Raw genomic sequence first — 18,725 nt, forward strand, 5'->3', positions numbered from 1 at the left:
TGAAAACAAAATCTTTTAGATCATTCTCACTCAAAGGAAGTTTACTCAATATTGAGGCCATAGGGAGAACAGCAACAATTCTTGCGCTACCGAATCACATAACAATAACAACTAGCACTTATCGTGTCTCTGTCACACAGTGTAAATGTCCCTCACAGGAGCATAATCAAGAAAAGGAATTGACTTCAAGCCAAATAAAAAGAAAAATAGGACAGGCAATTAAATTTTTGGTCTGCAGGGCAGCATTATACAGGGGGAGGGCGATGTGGTGGGGGATTGAAGAGAGAATTTCAGAAATGAGGTCCCTAAGGCAGCCAATGGCCTAATCGCCGGTGTTAATGCATTTAGAATCAGGGGAAAGGTACAAAAAGCCAGAAATTAAGCAATAACGAACCCTGGTGGTTTAAGGAGCTGGAAGATGTTTCAAAGCCAAAGGTCATACTGAAATTTCAAATCAAGGATTAAAATTTCCAACATGAGGTTTTGTTTGACTGGGAGCCCATACGTATCTGCAAGGACCAAGGTTTTGTGCTAACAGAACTTGGTGAGAGTTAGGACCTGGTCAGCAGATGGGTGAGCTTGGTTTTACAGAGGCTGGCTAGTGGGAGGCAAGCTAGGGGAATATTGGAAAAATCAAATCAAATGGGAAAAGGCTTTTTGTTTGGCAGAAGATGGGTGTGGAAACAAACAGTGGCACAAAGGTGAAAGTAGAGGGTTTTGGTGGTGGAGTTGGTTATAGAATTAGAAACTTGCCTTGGGATTGGTTAGTACATTGAGGCTACAAACAAACTTATTTAACCTCGAACATCTGTCATGTAGAGGGCAGAGACGATGAATGGTAAATTGAATTTGTGGTTGGGACCAAAGGCAATGGCTTCAATCTTTCCAATGTTTAACCGGAGGAAATTCATGATCATATGTTGGATAAGCAGAGTGATGAATCCTTTTATTTTAAACAAAAACAGAAATTGCTGGAAAAGGTCAACAGTTCTGGAGAAAAAGCAAAGGAAAACGAGCTCTGAAGAAGGGTCACTGACCTGAAACATTAACTCTGCTTTCTCTCCCTTGATGTTGCCAGACCTGTTGAGTTTTTCCAGCGATTTCTGTTTTTGTTTCAGTCTTTTGGTATTTTTTTAATTCATTCATGGCATCAATGGCTAGGGCAGCATTTATTGCTCATCCCTAAATACCCAGTGGACAGCTAAGAGTCAACCACATTGCTGTAGTTCACATGTAGGCCAGACTGGGTAAGGAAGGTAGTTTCTAGATTAGATTAGATTAGATTTACAGTGTGGAAACAGGCCCTTCAGCCCAACAAGTCCACACTGACCCGCCGAAGCGCAACCCACCCATACCCCTACATTTACCCCTACCTAACACTACGGGTAATTTAGCATGGACAATTCCCCTAACCCGCACATCTTTAGGACTGTGGGAGGAAACCGGAGCACCCGGAGGAAACCCACGCAGACACAGGGAGAACGTGCAAACTCCACACAGTCAGTCGCCTGAGTTTGGAATTGAACCCAGGTCTCAGGTGCTGTGAGGCAGCAGTGCTAACCACTGTCCCACCGTGCCCTTCCCTAAAGGGCATTAGTGAACCAGATGGGTGTTTCTGACAATTGACAATGAATTCATGGTCATCATTAGGCTCTTAAATCTAGATGTTTGTTGAATTCAAATTCCAACATCTGCCATGGCAGGATTCAAACCTGGGTCCCTAGAAAATTACTGGGATCTCTGGGTTAACAGTCCAGTGAAAATACCACTAGATTATCACCTCTCCACTCTCAGAGACAACGGAGGGGTTTGAAAGAGACTGGGTGGTGAAGCTGAGTGTACAGTTCAAATGTGACATTGTGTGAATGGTGGAAAGATAATCATAATGCATTATAGCTGAGTTATTTCAGGTCAAGTTGATCATTTTCCTGTGTTATGTGTTAAATAGCACTATTACATTTTCATTAGAAATTTTCATTGGTAGCAGTATTTGAAAAAAATAACACAGCACTGTGCACAGGTAGGTTATAGTTGAGCATTTGACACCACTTGTAAGACCGCAGATAAATCATTCAGACAGGAGCTGAAACCCAGGGGCCCAAATGGCAATCTGTGGGAATCTACTAAAACATAGGCCAGTGTTCCTTCCTTGCTACAAGGAGCCAACTCATTTATATTGGACGGCTGCTGTCTGAAACACCTGAGTAATGCTGTCGGTATTAGTCTTTGCCTAACATCAGTTTGAGACTGCTGACAGTACAATTGTAATTTCTGTGTTCCCCTACATTATTGAAATACAAGCCAGAGAATGCTCCAAGCAACCTTAGCTGTCGAGAGAATAAAAAGGTTAGCATTTTGGCCACAGACAGTTACTTAGCAATGAATAAGTTTTGCTCAATTTACACAGTGTGTGTGTGGAGGCAGCACCTGTTGAATTGATAAGACAAGCTGCTATGAGTCATTTTGAAACCGTGACAGAACAAGTATGAATGTACGGAATTGATGGGCTTGCAAAGATCCTGAAACCTATCCCAACACCATAATATCCAAATAGTTTGCTCCTCACTTCGCAACCTACCTTTACCCTTCCCTCTCTTTCAAGTAATCTCAGAATAGATGAGAAAATGCAGGGCTGATTTAAAAATAAAAAGATCCTCTGGAAAAGTCCTTTCCCACTGGGCAATCAAATAAATCTAGGAGCTCATTTGCATCAAGTGTTACATGTATGAAGGCAATCTGTGCCTCAGCAAAGATCCAGAGCAACTCCTTATGGTCCAAACTGCACTTGAGACTTCATTTCCCATTTGATGACCAGCTCAGGAAATGCTCCAGCTCTCTTCATCTGTGCAGCATCTGTCAATCTTTTATTGGGTGCAATCGTGTGGTAGTGCTTAAACTGAACAGCAACAGTATGTGATGGCAGTTATAGGAAGGGGGGGGGGGTATGTCTCAGATACAGTCACATAGATGGGTTAACTCCAGGAAGGGTAAAACAGGTAGGCAGCTAGTGCAGGAGTCTTTTGTGGATATACCCATTTCAAACAGGTACGCTGTTTTGGAAAATGTAGGGGGTGATGGATTCTCAGGGGAACATAGCATGAACAACCAAGTTTCTGGTATTGAGACTGGCTCTAATGCAACAAGGGGTACGTCAGCTTCCAAGAGATCAATTGTGTTAGGGGATTCTGTAGTCCGAGGTACAGACAGGCGTTTCTGTGGCCAGCAGAGAAAAAGCAGAATGGTGTGTTGTTTCCCTGGTGCCAGGATCAAGGATGTCTCAGAGAGGGTGCACAATGTTCTCACAGGGGAGAGGGGCCAGCAGGAGGTCATTGTCCACATTGGAACCAACAACATAGGAAGGGAAAAGATTGAGATTCTGAAGGGAGATTACAGAGAGTTAGGCAAAAATTTAAAAATGAAGTTTTTAAGGGCAGTAATATCTGCGTTACTCTCAGTGCTACAAGCTAGTGAGGGCAGGAATAGGAGGATAGAGCAGATGAATGCATGGCTGAGGAGCTGGTGTATGGGGGAAGGTTTCACATTTTTGGATCATTGGAATCTCTTTTGAGGTAGAAGTGACCTGTGCAAGAAATACGGATTGCTCCTGAATTGGAAGGGAACTAATATACTGGCATGGAAATTTGCTAGAGCTGCTCGGGAGGATTTAAACTGGTAAGGTTGGGGGGGTGAGGAAAGAGATCGATCTGAGACAGGTATAGCTGAGATCAAAAGTGAGTCAAACAATCAGGGCAGGCAGGAACAAGGTAGGACTAATAAATTAAACTGCATTTATTTCAACGCAAGAGGCCTAACAGGGAAGGCAGATGAACTCAGGGCATGGTTAGCAACATGGGACTGGGATATCATAGCAATTACCAAAACATGGCTCAGGGATGGGCAGGACTGGTAGCTTAATGTTCCAGGATACAAGTGCTACAGGAAAGACAGAAAGGGAGGCAAGAGAGGAGGCGGAGTGGCGTTTTTGATAAGGGATAGCATTACAGCTGTGCTGAGGGAGGATATTCCCAGAAATACATCCAGGGAAGTTATTTGGGTGGAACTGAGAAATATGAAAGGGATGATCACCTTATTGGGATTGTATTATAATCACCCCAATAATCAGAGGGAAATTGAGAAACAAACTTGTATGGAGATCTCAGCTATCTGTAAGAATAATAGGGTAGTTATGGTAGGGGATTTTAACGTTCCAAACATCGACTGGGACTGCCATAGTGTTAATGGCTTAGGTGGAGAGGAATTTCTTAAGTGTGTACAAGACAATTTTCTGATTCAGTATGTGGATGTACCGACTAGAGAAGGTGCAAAACTTGACCTACTCTTGGGAAATAAGGCAGGGCAGGTGACTGAGGTGTCAGTGAGGGAGCACTTTGGGGCCAGAGACCATAATGTTATTTGTTTTAAAATAATGATGGAAAAGGATTGACCAGATCTAAAAGTTGAAGTTCTAAATTGGAGAAAGGCCAATTTTGATGGTATTAGGCAAGAACTTTCGAAAGCTGATTAGGGGCAGATGTTCGCAGGCAAAGGGACAGCTGGAAAATGGGAAGCCTTCAACAGCGAGATAACAAGAATCCAGAGAAAGTATATTCCTGTCAGGGTGAAAGTAAAGGCTGGTTGGTATCGGGAATGCTGGATGACAAAAGAAATTGAGGGTTTGGTTAAGAAAAAGAAAGAAGCATATGTCAGCTCCACCCCACCTCCACTCCGGCATATCACCCTCACCTTAACCTCCTTCCACCTATCACATTTCCAACGCCCCTCCCCCAAGTCCCTCCTCCCTACCTTTTATCTTAGCCTGCTGGACACACTTTCCTCATTCCTGAAGAAGGGCTCATGTCCGAAACGTCGATTCTCCTCCTTCTTGGATGCTGCCTGACCTGCTGCGCTTTTCCAGCAACATATTTTCAGCTATGTCAGGTATAGACAGGATAGATCGAGTGAAGAGTATAAAGGAAGTAGGAGTATACTTAAGAGGGAAATCAGGAGGGCAAAACGGGGACATGAGATAGCTTTGGCAAATAGAATTAAGGAGAATCCAAAGGGTTTTTTCAAATATATTAAGGACAAAAGGGTAACTAGGGAGAGAATAGGGCCCCTCAAAGACCAGCAAGGGGCCATTGTGTGGAGCCACAGAAAATGGGGGCGATATGAAATGAATATTTTGCATCAGTATTTACAGTGAAAAAGGATATGGAAGATGTAGACTGGAGGGAAATTGATGGTGACATCTTGCAAAATCTTCGAGTAAAAAATGAGGTCTGCAGATGCTGGAGATCAGAGCTGAAAATGTGTTGCTGGTCAAAGCACAGCAGGCCAGGCAGCATCTCAGGAATAGAGAATTCGACGTTTAGAGCATAAGCCCTTCATCAGATGAAGGCTTATGCTCGAAACGTCGAATTCTCTATTCCTGAGATAACATCTTGCAAAATGTCCAGATTACAGAGGAAGAAGTGCTGGATGTCTTGAAATGGGTAAAGGTGGATAAATCCACAGGACCTGATTAGGTGTACCCTAGAACTCTGTGGGAAGCTAGAGAAGTGATTGCTGTCCTCTTGCTGAGATATTTGTATCATCAATAGTCACAGGTGAGGTGCCAGAAGACTGGAGGTTGGCAAACGTGGTGCCACTGTTTAAGAAGGGCGGTAAAGACAAGCCAGGGAACTATAGATTGGTGAGCCTGACCTCAGTGGTGGGCAAGTTGTTGGAGAGAATCCTGAGGGACAGGATGTACATGTATTTGGAAAGGCAAGGACTGATGCGGGATAGTCAACATGGCTTTGTGTGTGGGAAATCATGTCTCACAAACCTGATTGAGTTTTTTGAAGAAGTAACAAAGAGGATTGATGAGGGCAGAGCAGTAGATGTGATCTGTAAGGACTTCAGTAAGGCTCGACAAGGTTCCCCCTGGGAGACTGATTAGCAAGGTTAGATCTCATAGAATACAGGGAGAACTAGCCATTTGGATACAGAACTGGCTCAAAGGTAGAAGACAGAGGGTGGTGGTGGAGGGTTGTTTTTTAGACTGGAAGCCTGTGACCAGTGGAGTGCCACAAGGATCGGTGCTGGGCCCTCTACTTTTTGTCATTTACATAAATGATTTGGATGTGAGCATAAGAGGTACAGTTAGTAAGTTTGCAGATGACACCAAAATTGGAGGTGTAGTGGACAGCGAAGAGGGTTACCTCAGATTACAACAGGACTTTGACCAGATGGGCCAATGGGCTGAGAAGTGGCAGATGGAGTTTAATTCAGATAAATGCGAGATGCTGCATTTTGGGAAAGCAAATCTTAGCAGGACTTATACACTTAATGGTAAGGTCTTAGGGAGTGTTGCTGAACAAAGTGACCTTGGAGTGCAGGTTCATAGCTCCTTGAAAGTGGAGTCGCAGGTAGATAGGATAGTGAAGAAGGGGTTTGGTATGCTTTCCTTTATTGATCAGAGTATTGAGTACAGGAGTTGAGAGGTCATGTTGCGACAGTAAAGGACATTGTATAGGCCACTGTTGGAATATTGCGTGCAATTCTGGTCTCCTTCCTATCAGAAACATGTTGTGAAACTTGAAAGGGTTCAGAAAAGATTTACAAGGATGTTGCCAGGGTTGGAGGATTTGAGCTACAGGGAGAGGCTGAACAGGCTGGGGCTATTTTCCCTGGAGCGTCAGAGGCTGAGGGGTGACCTCATAGAGGTTTACAAAATTATAAGGGGCACAGATAGGATAAATAGACAAAGTCTTTTCCCTGGGGTTGGGGAGTCCAAAACTAGAGAGCATAGGTTTAGGATGAGAGGGGAAAGATATAAAAGAGACCTAAGGGGCAACTTTTTCACCCAGAGGGTGGTACGTGTATGGAATGAGCTGCCAGAGGATGTGGTGGAGGCTGGAACAATTGCAACATTTAAGAGGCATTTGGATGGGTATATGAATAGGAAGGGTTTAGAGGGATATGGGCCAGGTGCTGGCAGATGGGACTAGATTGGGTTGGGATATCTGGTTGGCATGGACAGGTTGGATTGAAAGGTCTGTTTCCATGCTGTACATCTCTATGACTCTATGACTGTATTACCAGAAGCAGGAACTAACAATGACATTGTCTGATGGGTACTGCAGTTGGTCATCTGTGGTCTTGCGCCAAGCAAGTGAAGTGACCACAAAATTTCACATCCAACGTGTTTACTAGTGCCTGATTGGAAAGGAAAACTCAACTGAGTCCAGTTCCAACCTCATAGTGGAATGGACAAACTTGGTATTTGGGATTGGAGGGTATTGGCAAGGAAGGGTAAGACTGGTCCTCTCCACAATTCAAACATGTTGTGGCTTCAATCATCACCTTCTCTTCTTTCCTCATGCACTGCAATAGAAAGATCTCTCAACGATCACAACTTGCTTCTCTCTTTTCTTTCTAGGCCCAGTGGAGAGAAGTAGGTTGACACCTAGCATGTGATGAGGGTGGGGTGGGGTGGGGGGAGGGGGTGGGGGTGGTCTGAGGTTGTGGTTGGTGTTGTTCAAGCTGTGGAGGGAACAGACATACACAATAGGACTTTGCAAGATAAAACCTGTTTCTCTTTAACTGGACGTCAGATCATTGTCTATTTTCACCATGGTTCAAACCTGACATAAGATAGCCAGAACATTAAAAGTTATCCCACCCTTTCATTCTGTGAGATATAACTGTCTGCAGCATGGATCCTATTTACCCCCATTATGAGTACATCTTCACCCTCACAAATTTCTTAAGAGCGAGTTGTGATGTGATTACAATTGTACATGAGGACTGTGTCAGTCTTAAGAAGCCAATAAAAAGACACTTTTCTGTTTTTGAGTACGCATTTATTCATTCCTGCTGTTTCTTTTGACTCACTTTTCAAAATGCAAATGAACCTTTTCTCTTTCCAAACAAGTATTTTAGATGTTGCATTGGATCCCACTATTTCTGGTTTCCTAACTTCACGGTGAGTCACTGCAGATAATGGTGATTCTGAATACAAACGCAAATGGTTGAAAAGACATATTTTTTGACAAAGGTGACCTTTAGAAATTCTATGCCAATTGCTTAGAATATCTTGCATCTAAAAGTGACATTAAATTTAAATATGATAAGCCGTGTTTCCAAAAGTACTGTGTATACTTCTGAGCAAAATTACCCCCAGAGCTCCCACTCAATCATTGACATTCCAGTGCAGTACTGGCAGTGTGTGGCACTATCTGAGGTGCCATCTTTCAGATGACACATTAAACTGAGGCCCTATTTGAACAGTTAGCAAGATATAGAAAGATGGGGATATGAACAGAATGAGCAGGAGTGGGGCCAAATAAGAAAGGAATCCTATACATAGAAGCAAAAAATGCAACTGAGTTAATTAAGAAGTACCAGAGAAGATGCAGGCAGTGTCATAATAAAAGGAGGTAGTACTAGATATTGAAATATGGAATAAATTAAAAATCAATAAAGAGAGCACACTAGAAAGACTGCACTTAAAGTGAGTCACTAGGGATTGATTTTGTTTCCAAAGGCAAACGTGACTGGAATGAGGTAATATATTTTTGACAACCACAGCCTTGGGAATTCTCTGCCAATTCTGTTGAACATATGACATGAAAAAGACATGTTCAATATGATGTTTGGATAATCTGTATCCCCAAAGTACTGCTTACCATCCTGAGAGCATCCAGTGCATTGAGTTTATCTACCGCCAGGCCACCAACGCAATCACTGCCGAACGAGTTATTGCCTGTGAAAACATTTTGGCAGCTCAACAATCTGTTGTCTTAACACAGAAAAAAATGAAATAAAAATAATTGGCCCAGTAATACAATGTCTGCTGGCACATGATGGAAACAGAATGTTTACATACTCTTGGGATGTGCGATAAATAGAAGTTAAGGAAATGCTACATTCATTTACCATCAATAGATAAAAGTTTAAATTAACCAATGAGATTGCTGAAACCATTGACTGTATTCCAACGCCTCCTGGGATTTTTCATGTGCCCTTGATATGTTTGCAGGATACCAGTTGCTCGAATTTAAGCTCAGAATTGCCAAACTTGAGGAAGGAAGGAAGGAAGTTGCTGGTGCACAGGTAATGACCCTGGGCAAGTAACCCTAAGCCTAGTCATAATGCTAAGGAGACATAGGTTCAAATCCTGCCATGGTGAAACTTAATTAAAAAGAAAGCTTATGATAAATATCATGTTCATAATTATAGCAGAGGTTTGTATGGAGTATAAGATTGGAGAAGAAAAATATAATGACTAATATAGTATATAATAATGGATTTGTGCATAAGAAGGAATCCTAAAGTTCTTTAGTAAAACAAGGACAGGGAAGATTAGAGGCAAAGATAGAGAGCATTGTTAAACAAAATTTTGGATTTCTTTTCACTGGAGAAAAGAATGTTGTGAATATTATTGTAAGTGGGACGATAGCAGAGAAACCAAATGGAATAAAAATGATAACAAGATGGTGCTTAAAAAGTTGGCAGCACTCCAAATAAAACAATTACACATCCAGCTGGGATGCATCTGAGGTGGTTGAGGGAGGTCAAAGTGAAAATTGTGGAGCTGCTGACCGTTATCAACAGAATTTTCCCCAGATTGGGAGTGAATTGAATTGAATTGAATTTCCCGTAGACTACAAGGTTGCAAATATTCTACCTCTGTTCAAAGCTAGGGAGAGGCACAAACCTGGGAATTGTCGGCATGCTAGCCTAATGGTAGTTTTTTAAGTGACAATGATCAGGAGTGTGTAGCAGGGGTTCAGGTGCCAGCATTGGCAGCAGAAGTGAGTGCTGTTTCTGTTTGGTTGTTCACATTTGGATGTCTCAGGACCATCCATTCAGGGTGTGAGATCTGACGTTGTGGTAAATTTAGCATCATCTGGTCACTTAGCTGGTGCCACACTAAAGGATTGCCAGGGCAGTGGTCCCTGCTGACTGCACAGAGATGACCCTCCCTTAGCTGCTCCCTCCCTGAATTCTTCCTCCTGCCAACTCCTTCCTGACTCCTGCCCGAAATCAACTATGGGGCTGAGCAGAAGGTTTAAGCGACTAATTCATCCAATGGTTCAGTGCCAACTTCCTGTAGGGTGCTATCGCAGCTGCAGGGGCAAAGTGGGTGATCCTTTTCCCCAAGGATGGGTGGAAATGACTCTCTTGTCTTATGAGCCTGAATGCCAACCACTGTCAAGATTTGGCTGGATAGTTTTCCCTTTTCTGACTGGGTCAACAGGGCCCAATTGATCTAAAGTGGTTGAGCAAAACCACTAGTTTAACAAGATGAGGCTCTGGTTTCTCACACAATGCAGTTTATTACACGATAGCAATCAGGAACAAATTACATTATTAGCTAAAACTACGAGGGAATCTGAGTCTGTCTTTCCCGAGATCCAGAACTCTTCAACCTGCACCATGTACACGTCCTTGGGTGGAGACAATATCTCCACTTTACTTCTTTCTCCTAAATTACATTTACCATTATCCCATGGCCCCGCCATGCTCAAGTCACTGATTTCACAAATTCAGATGGTTTGGATGCATCTCCATTCTTCCAGAGCACATTTTCTTTGGACTTGCATGGTCTTTGGCCTGAGGACTGATAGCCTTGATTCTATTCAGCCCCTATAAAGTCCTTCTCCACTGAAGGACCTTTAATCCATTGGGTGTCCTCCATGAAGGAAGTAGTTCCTCCTGGGCCAGGCAATTAGTCCCACCACTAGGGATATATTTCCCTCCCCTCCCCTATCAGCATTCCAAAAAGACCACTCCCTCTGTGACTCCCTCGTCAGGTCCACACCCCCCACCAACCCAACCTCCACTCCCAGCACCTTCCCTGCAACCGCAAGAAATGCAAAACTTGCGCCCACACCTCCTTCCTTACTTCTCTCCAAGGCCCCAAGGGATCCTTCCATATCTGCCACAAATTCACCTGCACCTCCACACACATCATTTATTGCATCCGCTGCACCCGATGTTGCCTCCTCTATATTGGGGAGACAGGCCACCTACTTGCAGAATGTTTCAGAGAACACCCCTGGGACACCCGGACCAACCAACCCAACCACCCTGTGGCTCAACACCTCAACTCCCCCTCCCACTCCACCAAGGACATGCAGGTCCTTGGACTCCTCCATCGCCAGACCATAACAACACGACGGTTGGAGGAAGAGCGCCTTGTCTTCCGCCTAGGAACCCTCCAACCACAAGGGATGAACTCAGATTTCTCCAGTTTCCTCATTTCCCCTCCCTCCACCTTGTCTCAGTCAAATCCCTCGAACTCAGCACTGCCTTCCTAACCTGCAATCTTCTTCCTGACGTTCCACCCCCCCCCCCACTCTGGCCTATCACCCTCACCTTGACCTCCTTCCAACTATCGCATCTCCAACGCCCCTCCCCCAAGTCCCTCCTCCCTACCTTTTATCTTAGCCTGCTGGACACACTTTCCTCATTCCTAAAGAAGGGCTTGTGCCCGAAACGTTGATTCTCCTGCTTCTTGGATGCTGCCTGACCTGCTGCGCTTTTCCAGCAACACATTTTCAATTAGTCCATCATCTAATGAAATCATAGAATCCCTGCAATTTTGGAGCAGGCCCTTAGGCCCAACAAGTCCACACCAACCCTCCAAAACAGTAAAGCCACCCAGACCCATTCCCCTACATTTAACCACTGACTAAAACCCCTAACCTACACTGAGGACAATTTAGTACAGCCAATTCACCTAATCTGCACATCTTTGGATTGTGGGAGGAAACCAGAGCAAACGCGCACAGACACAGGGGGAACGTGCAAACTCCACACAGACAGTCATCCGAGGCTGGTATTGAACCCAGGTCCCTTGCACTGTGAGGCAGCAGTGCTAACCACTAAGCCACAATGTCACCATGTGGCAGACTCTCATGAATTTCTCTTGCAGAAGAACTCTTCCATGTTGAAACAGCTAAGTGTCCCCAAACATTCTTCAGGGAACTTTTCATCACATTGAGTTTCTTCATGGAACTGCTCTGATGAAACAAATATTTTCGTCCTTGCCATCTCCTAGATTTCTGAGCCAACTAGCTTTCTTCTTGACTGTGTCCTGAATTGGTGGGTGTTGGTCATCTTAGCTTACTGTGGAGTTTTTTAAAGCCCATCTTCAATCTGTGCAGGATAATCTTCATTCTCAATTGACTGACCAATCTATGCTGAATTTTCTGTAAAGGTTGGATGCTTGGTTGATTGATTTGTCCCTGTTGGTGTTTTACTAATGAATTCAGCGTGCTCACTTCCTCAGTCATGCTCCTTGCGGATTGCTGCTTATTGAGTATAATGTGTGTTACTGATGATCCATTCCCATAAAATGAATAATTGAAATTCTCCTCTTAATGTTGTGTCATCTCACTGCCTGACATCAAATACGGACCTACTGTAACAATTTGTTTGTCAGGCTGAATTTCTGTCTTAACAACCTGAGTTAAAGAGTCATCAATAAACTCAAGTGGTTCATACTGCTCCTTATCTTTCTCATCATCTGTGTCTTCTTGCAAACTGCACTGATCTTTTCAGTTTTGAAAGGATTGGTAAGTATTTCCGACAACCATGCGCAGTCTTATATTTTCATCTTGTTGACATAAATTAACAATTCTCTTAGGGCAAAAAAAGTAATCTCAAAAGAATCTATCTCCTCTTAGTCTAGGAAAATCTAGGAAACACAAGTCTATGGTTGTCCCTGAACCAGTTGTTCAACAATGGTTGGTTGTAATAATGAGCCTGTGGTTCTATAAGAGGCTGCTGTTTGAACAGGATTTCCATGACTTGCTGTCTTTTGACCTGTTCTCTGCCAATTGTAACTAATTGAATCCCTACTACCATTTGAATAACATTGAGATTAAGAGTGAGAATTTTTGGTTGTGAAGTCTGTGGCTTTAAGAGGTGCGTTGTGTCCTAGTTTCTTTTACAGAAAGATTGGGGGACAGGTGCAGTGTAGTCTATGAGAGGATAAACAACTTGGAAACCTTGGGTGCTGTCGTTAAAAATTGGAACAATAAAAGCTGCCTGAATAGGTATGGTCAAGCTCCCATTGACCCAGGGATTTAAGGTTTCGCTGTCAGCAGTTGCTATTGGCGTCTTGAAGAAGTGGAAGCTACTTCATCCCTCTCAGTTACAGCCACAACCTTGGTGTTCTCTGCCTGCTATGGGAGTTGCATGTAAGGCAAACTGTTTTCTGAATTTGCCTTTTGCCAAGGGTATGTTTATGGGATGTTACTGTATTGGTATAGTTGATCAGTAATAGTTACTGTGTCTATTGTTCTGATAAGTTTACCAATAGAGTTGACTTATTCCAATTCCTTCTTTCTTTTATTGGTATTTTAACTATAGTGTATGAATAAAGTGTGTTTGCCCAATTAAATTGCATCTGGAACACAACATCTTACATTCATCTTTAAAATAAGAAAAGGTTACCGTCCAGACTATCTTCTGAATAGTTTGAGGGGGTTTGGTCTGGTCTATAGCAAGTCCAAATACATTTTCTACACACAAACCTTTTGTGTTGCAAGTTGCTTGTAGCATACCCTTAATCTAGAAGTTTACATATTTTCTGAGCCATATAGTTTCATTGTTGTGGGCTGCAACTTCTGTTTCTTCACCCATGGTACATGAGCTGACATTATTTATATAATCACACCCACATGCTTGAAATTAGCGAGATGTTTCTTGACATCAACAATGTCTTGCCAAATCAGCAATTTCCGTTAGGAATATGTGGCTGCCTTTTTCATTGCAGGTCACTCTACCTCACTAATATGCTATTTGACTCTGTGCTGCTCTGTAACTGTGTCCTACTGGCGCACATTTTCTGGCTTGCTGCCCTTTTAGGAATACCCATTACTGAATTTTAATCAAGATTCCCACTTGCTTTTCGCCATTGGCTTTTTCCAAACTAATCTCGGTTTCTGCGGCTTGATAAACGCTTCCTGTCTTAGCCTTGGCTTCAATTTTGGACCGGGCGAAAGTGAGGACTGCAGATGCTGGAGATCAGAGTTGAAAAGCGTGGTGCTCCAGCACCATTCTTTTTGACCCTGATCTCCAGCATCTGCAGTCCTCACTTTCTCCTAGTTGATTATAACCTTACCGTGAAGCCTCTTCCAAGGATGACCCCCCTCCCACACTTGAAGAAGTTCTCCTCCTCCCTCTACAAGGATCTCAGTGAGTCCCTCTCTCACTGCATCCCCCCTCCCCAGTCACCTCCTCTGACCTGAAGATCTTCAGCCATGTCCTGAAGCAGACTTACTGTCACAGCCACATCTCCTTCCTCAGCACCTGCCTACAGAATTGACTGATCCTGTATGGAGGTAAAAACAATGACTGCATACGCTGGAAACCAGATCTCTGGACTACATTCAGACTATAACAATTTGGACCTGACCAGGATAACCATTATGTACAGCAAATCCAAAGCCTCCAGAAATGGTTCTCCCACCGGATCCTCTGCTCCACACTTGCAACCATGCGCCGCCACCTACTCTCCCTGCACTCAGCTCTGCCCCAGCTTAGGGCCCCGGTCTCCTAGACCTGCAAAGGACCATTGCTGGTCTTCAGCCTTAAAAGAAACGACACACTCAACAAACACATTTTCTCCACCAAATTGGACATTAAGAAACATGAGTACACCAAACTTTCATGTACTTACCTCCAAACTTGGGATTCCTCGATCATTCCAGATGCATTCATGGCCTCCAGAACAGCTCAGACACCATTAGCCACGCAGCAGCTCCAGACACCACCATCGTAGCAAACGATGACGTCACTTCCACCCCTGCTGCCCCACAGACCGCAGCCACCACTGACTATACCATCTCCATGATCACAGGCAAGACAACTGGCTCGGTGACCGCTGCAGGATCCACTCCCTCTGAAACCACCACAAAGCCTACCCAGCACGTCACTTCCACCTCCGTAGTTGCTGCAGCCTCAGCCACTTCCACCTCCACCAACGTCACTCACTGGCCCAACACCACACTTTTCAACTTCAATTGTGGACCGACTAACAGCGCCTTCAGTCATCTCTTTGCTCTCTATTACTGTTAGACGCTGCTTGCTCATTCTTCTAAATTATTCCTTTATCATTTCAATTTTGGCTTCACAATGTTCCCAGTTTGTGACCTTGGTTGAAATTGCTTCTATAGTCTTTGATTTCCTTTATAGTAACCATACCTCATTGTGTCCACTCACTATGGTGGCAGCATTCACTCTCAGCTGTAAGTATTGACTGTCTTTATTTTATTTCTTGCTGCAACACAGCTTTGACATCCATGGAGTGGTCTGTTGGATTTGACTTCCCATGAGGCCAACTTGTCACCCAATGTAAGTAGTCATGGCCTGGACGGACCTGTCCATCATTCGTCTTAGCTGGCGGAGAGTGCAGAGGAAGGATGTTACAGACTCTGATGTTCTCTCCTCCTCCTCCTCCTCTGAGGTCACCCTTGATCGATTAAAGGCAAACTTTAGTTGCAATATTTCTAAAAGGGCAAACGGATTACAGGAAATAACTTGATCTTCGGAAATGTAGCAAAGATTAGCAGAAAGACAGGGGATTGGGAAACTTTTAAAAACCAACAAAACACGACCAATACAAAAACTGAAAATAAAATTTGTGGTTAAACTCACAAGTAATATAAAAATGGACAGTAAAAGCTTCTTTGAATATATGAAAAAGGAAGAGAGATCAAAGTCAACATGAGCTCCTTAGAAAATGAGTCTTTGAAAATAATAAGTGGGAGCAGCAAATGGAAGAATAATTTAATAAATATTTTCCACCAGTCTTCACAGTAGAAAAGTGAATGGATGCACTGGTAGTAAATCTGTGGAATTTTCTACTACAGTGGGCTGAGAAGGCTGGAACATTAAAGACTTTCAAGACTGAAATAGATTTAAAATCTGTCAGGGCATCAGGGGTAATGGTGAAAATTTAAGGAGGTGAGTTGAGCTTTATCACATCAGCCATGAACTCATTGAATGGTGGAACAAGCTTGATGGGCTGAATGGCCTATTTCTATCCCTATACCTTATAATATTATGGTCTTGCCAATTGTTATGTGCAATTTTTCCAGAAGTCAAGTACATGTGTAGGCTGGAGAGTCATGTACCATGACACCTAGTGGTATTGTCACTAGACTATTAATCCAGAGAGCCTGGCCATGTTCTGGGGACCCAGCTTTGAATCCTGACATGGCAGATTGTGGAATTTGAATTCAATTAAAAAAAAAGGTCTGGCAATAGGAGTCTAATAGTGCCCATAAACCCTTCTGGTTCACTAATGCCTTTTAGGGAAGGAAACTGCCATCCTTACCTGGTCAGGCCTACACGTGACTCTAGACCACAGCAACATGGTTGACTCTTAGCTATCCTCTGGGCAATTAGGGATGGCTAATAAATGCTGGCCTAGCCAGTGATGCACACATCCGGTGGACGAATTTTAAAAATTATCGTTAGTTCTAATACATGGGAACCAGTGATCAAATTGTAAATTAGTGGGAATGTGATACATTAGTTGGAGCAGTACTGATCATGTTATGAAGATTTCGACTACAAATCATTGTCACTGTGTTTGGTATGTTTATGTTGAGTCAATAACATTCCTGATGTTTGGCAGTTCCCTCTGTGTACCACACTTCCTGCCTCCACATGCTTGCCTTCCCAGATTTCCTCTGGGAGTAGCACTTAACCCCCACTTCCTTGCTGCCTTATTTAACCAGGCACAGCTTTGAAGGCCAGTGGTCCACAGCTTTCTGTAAAATGCAAGCCTCTATTCTTTCAAATTACGGTGAATTGGCTTTTCAGCAATTGCTGTCCCAGTGTCTGAAGTGAGCACACTATGGTTCCTGCTTTTCGTATAATCCAGTGGCAATTTCAAGACGTTCAGGCAACTGTGTCCACTTCCAGTTTTTGCCTCCCACCCAGTCCTCCTAACAAAAGAGCCTGGTAAAATTAACACCATTAATCCAACTAACATTCAGAATACTGTGAGTTAATAAGTGCAGGCCAGTGCAGATTCATAAGGTAAATTATGCTTGACTAAATGGGTGATGGAAGCAGATTGAATAAGTCAGTTTTGAAAGGCTGTTTTGGGAAGTACTTGAGGAGTAGTAATTATTGAGCTACAGGGAAAGATAACGGTAGTGGGACTAATTGGACCTGGGTCACTGAAGATTCCTTTTCAAACCACAAGCGAACATCACTTTTAAACTTTGGGTACTGACTGCTATTAGTCTTTCTCTTCAAAATGAATGATGGGATTGTGAGCATTCAGTAAAGCTTTTGTTTGTTTTTAGAAAGAAGTAATGAAATGTTTCTTAAAGCCAACGTGCCAATAATTAAAAATCAGCCTCCAGGTTCATAGATATTCTTTTCTATTACCCTGCAGCTTTGCCAGCAGAGGTAAATATAAGTAATCGCGTTTTATATTGTAAGTTATTGATATCACCTCTAGAGGGGTAAAATTGAAAAGTAGAGAAATTATGTTGGACTTGTATAAAATCTTGGTTAGTCATCACTGGCAAAGGTTGGGTCTTCATACTGAAAGAAGTACATTATACGCTGAAAAATGTGTTAAGATAGATTTAAAAGAACAATATCAGGTCCGATATGTTCCAACTATCAAGAAGGATAGACCAGCCCTGACTTTTTCTAGAAAGGGATGATGTGACTTGAAAAGAAAAAGCAAAAGATGCTTTTAAAATTGTGAAAGTATTTGAACAGAGGAGATGCTTTCACATCTGGGAGAGACCAGCACAATGAGTTATAAATATAACAGTCATTGTTAAACTCAACAGAGAATTCAGGAGCAATGTCTTTCCACAGAAAGTGGTTAGAATGTGGAGTTCACAACATGAGGGTTGATGCAGTAAATAGATTAGATTCCCTACAGTGTGGAAACAGGCCCTTTGGCCCAACCAGTCCATACCAAGCCTCTGAAGAGTAACCCATTCAGACCCATTTCTTTCTGACTAATGCACCTAACACTCTGGGCAATTTAGCATGGCCAATTCATCTGACCTGCACATCTTTGGACTTTTGGAGGAAACACAGACACAGGAAACCAAACCTGGGACCCTGGTGCTATGAGGCAGCAGTGCTAACCACTGAGCTACCGTGCCGCCCATAAATGGATGCATATTCAAGAGGAATCTGATAAACACAAAAGGGAGACTGAAATAGAGGTAACATGGACTGAGCACTGCAGCTGCCATCATTTTGCTTTCAGCTATGAAAAAGTAACAAGTCTCTGTTTTAAATGGGTGGCTGCTTATTTTTTAAAGAATGAGCCCTAGTTCACAATTTTCCCACAAAGGGAGACATCCTTTTGACATCCACTCAGTCAAGTCCTTTCAGAATCTTATATGTTTCAATTAAATTGTCTCTTCAATTCTTCAAAACTCCACAGAAAAGAGGTCTAGTCTGTCCTGCCTTTCCTCATAAATTAACGTTCCTATTCCAGCTGTGCTTGAAAGGAAAAGCCCTCTCGCTTGAATGAAAAGCTTTTGAGTTGAAACACCACTTCATAGAGACTTCAGCACAAAATCTGGAATCACATTGACAGAGTGCAGTATTGTGTTGGGTGCATTCTCACTGAGAGTGCTGTACCAACTGGATGCCTTTATGGGTGCAATCTTAAGCAAAATTGCAGTCTGCTGTCTTTGCTAGGTGTGAAGATAAAATCTGCTGAGATTTTATAC

Source organism: Hemiscyllium ocellatum, chromosome 14, assembly GCF_020745735.1.
Source record: "Hemiscyllium ocellatum isolate sHemOce1 chromosome 14, sHemOce1.pat.X.cur, whole genome shotgun sequence".
In the NCBI taxonomy this organism is placed as follows: domain Eukaryota; kingdom Metazoa; phylum Chordata; class Chondrichthyes; order Orectolobiformes; family Hemiscylliidae; genus Hemiscyllium; species Hemiscyllium ocellatum.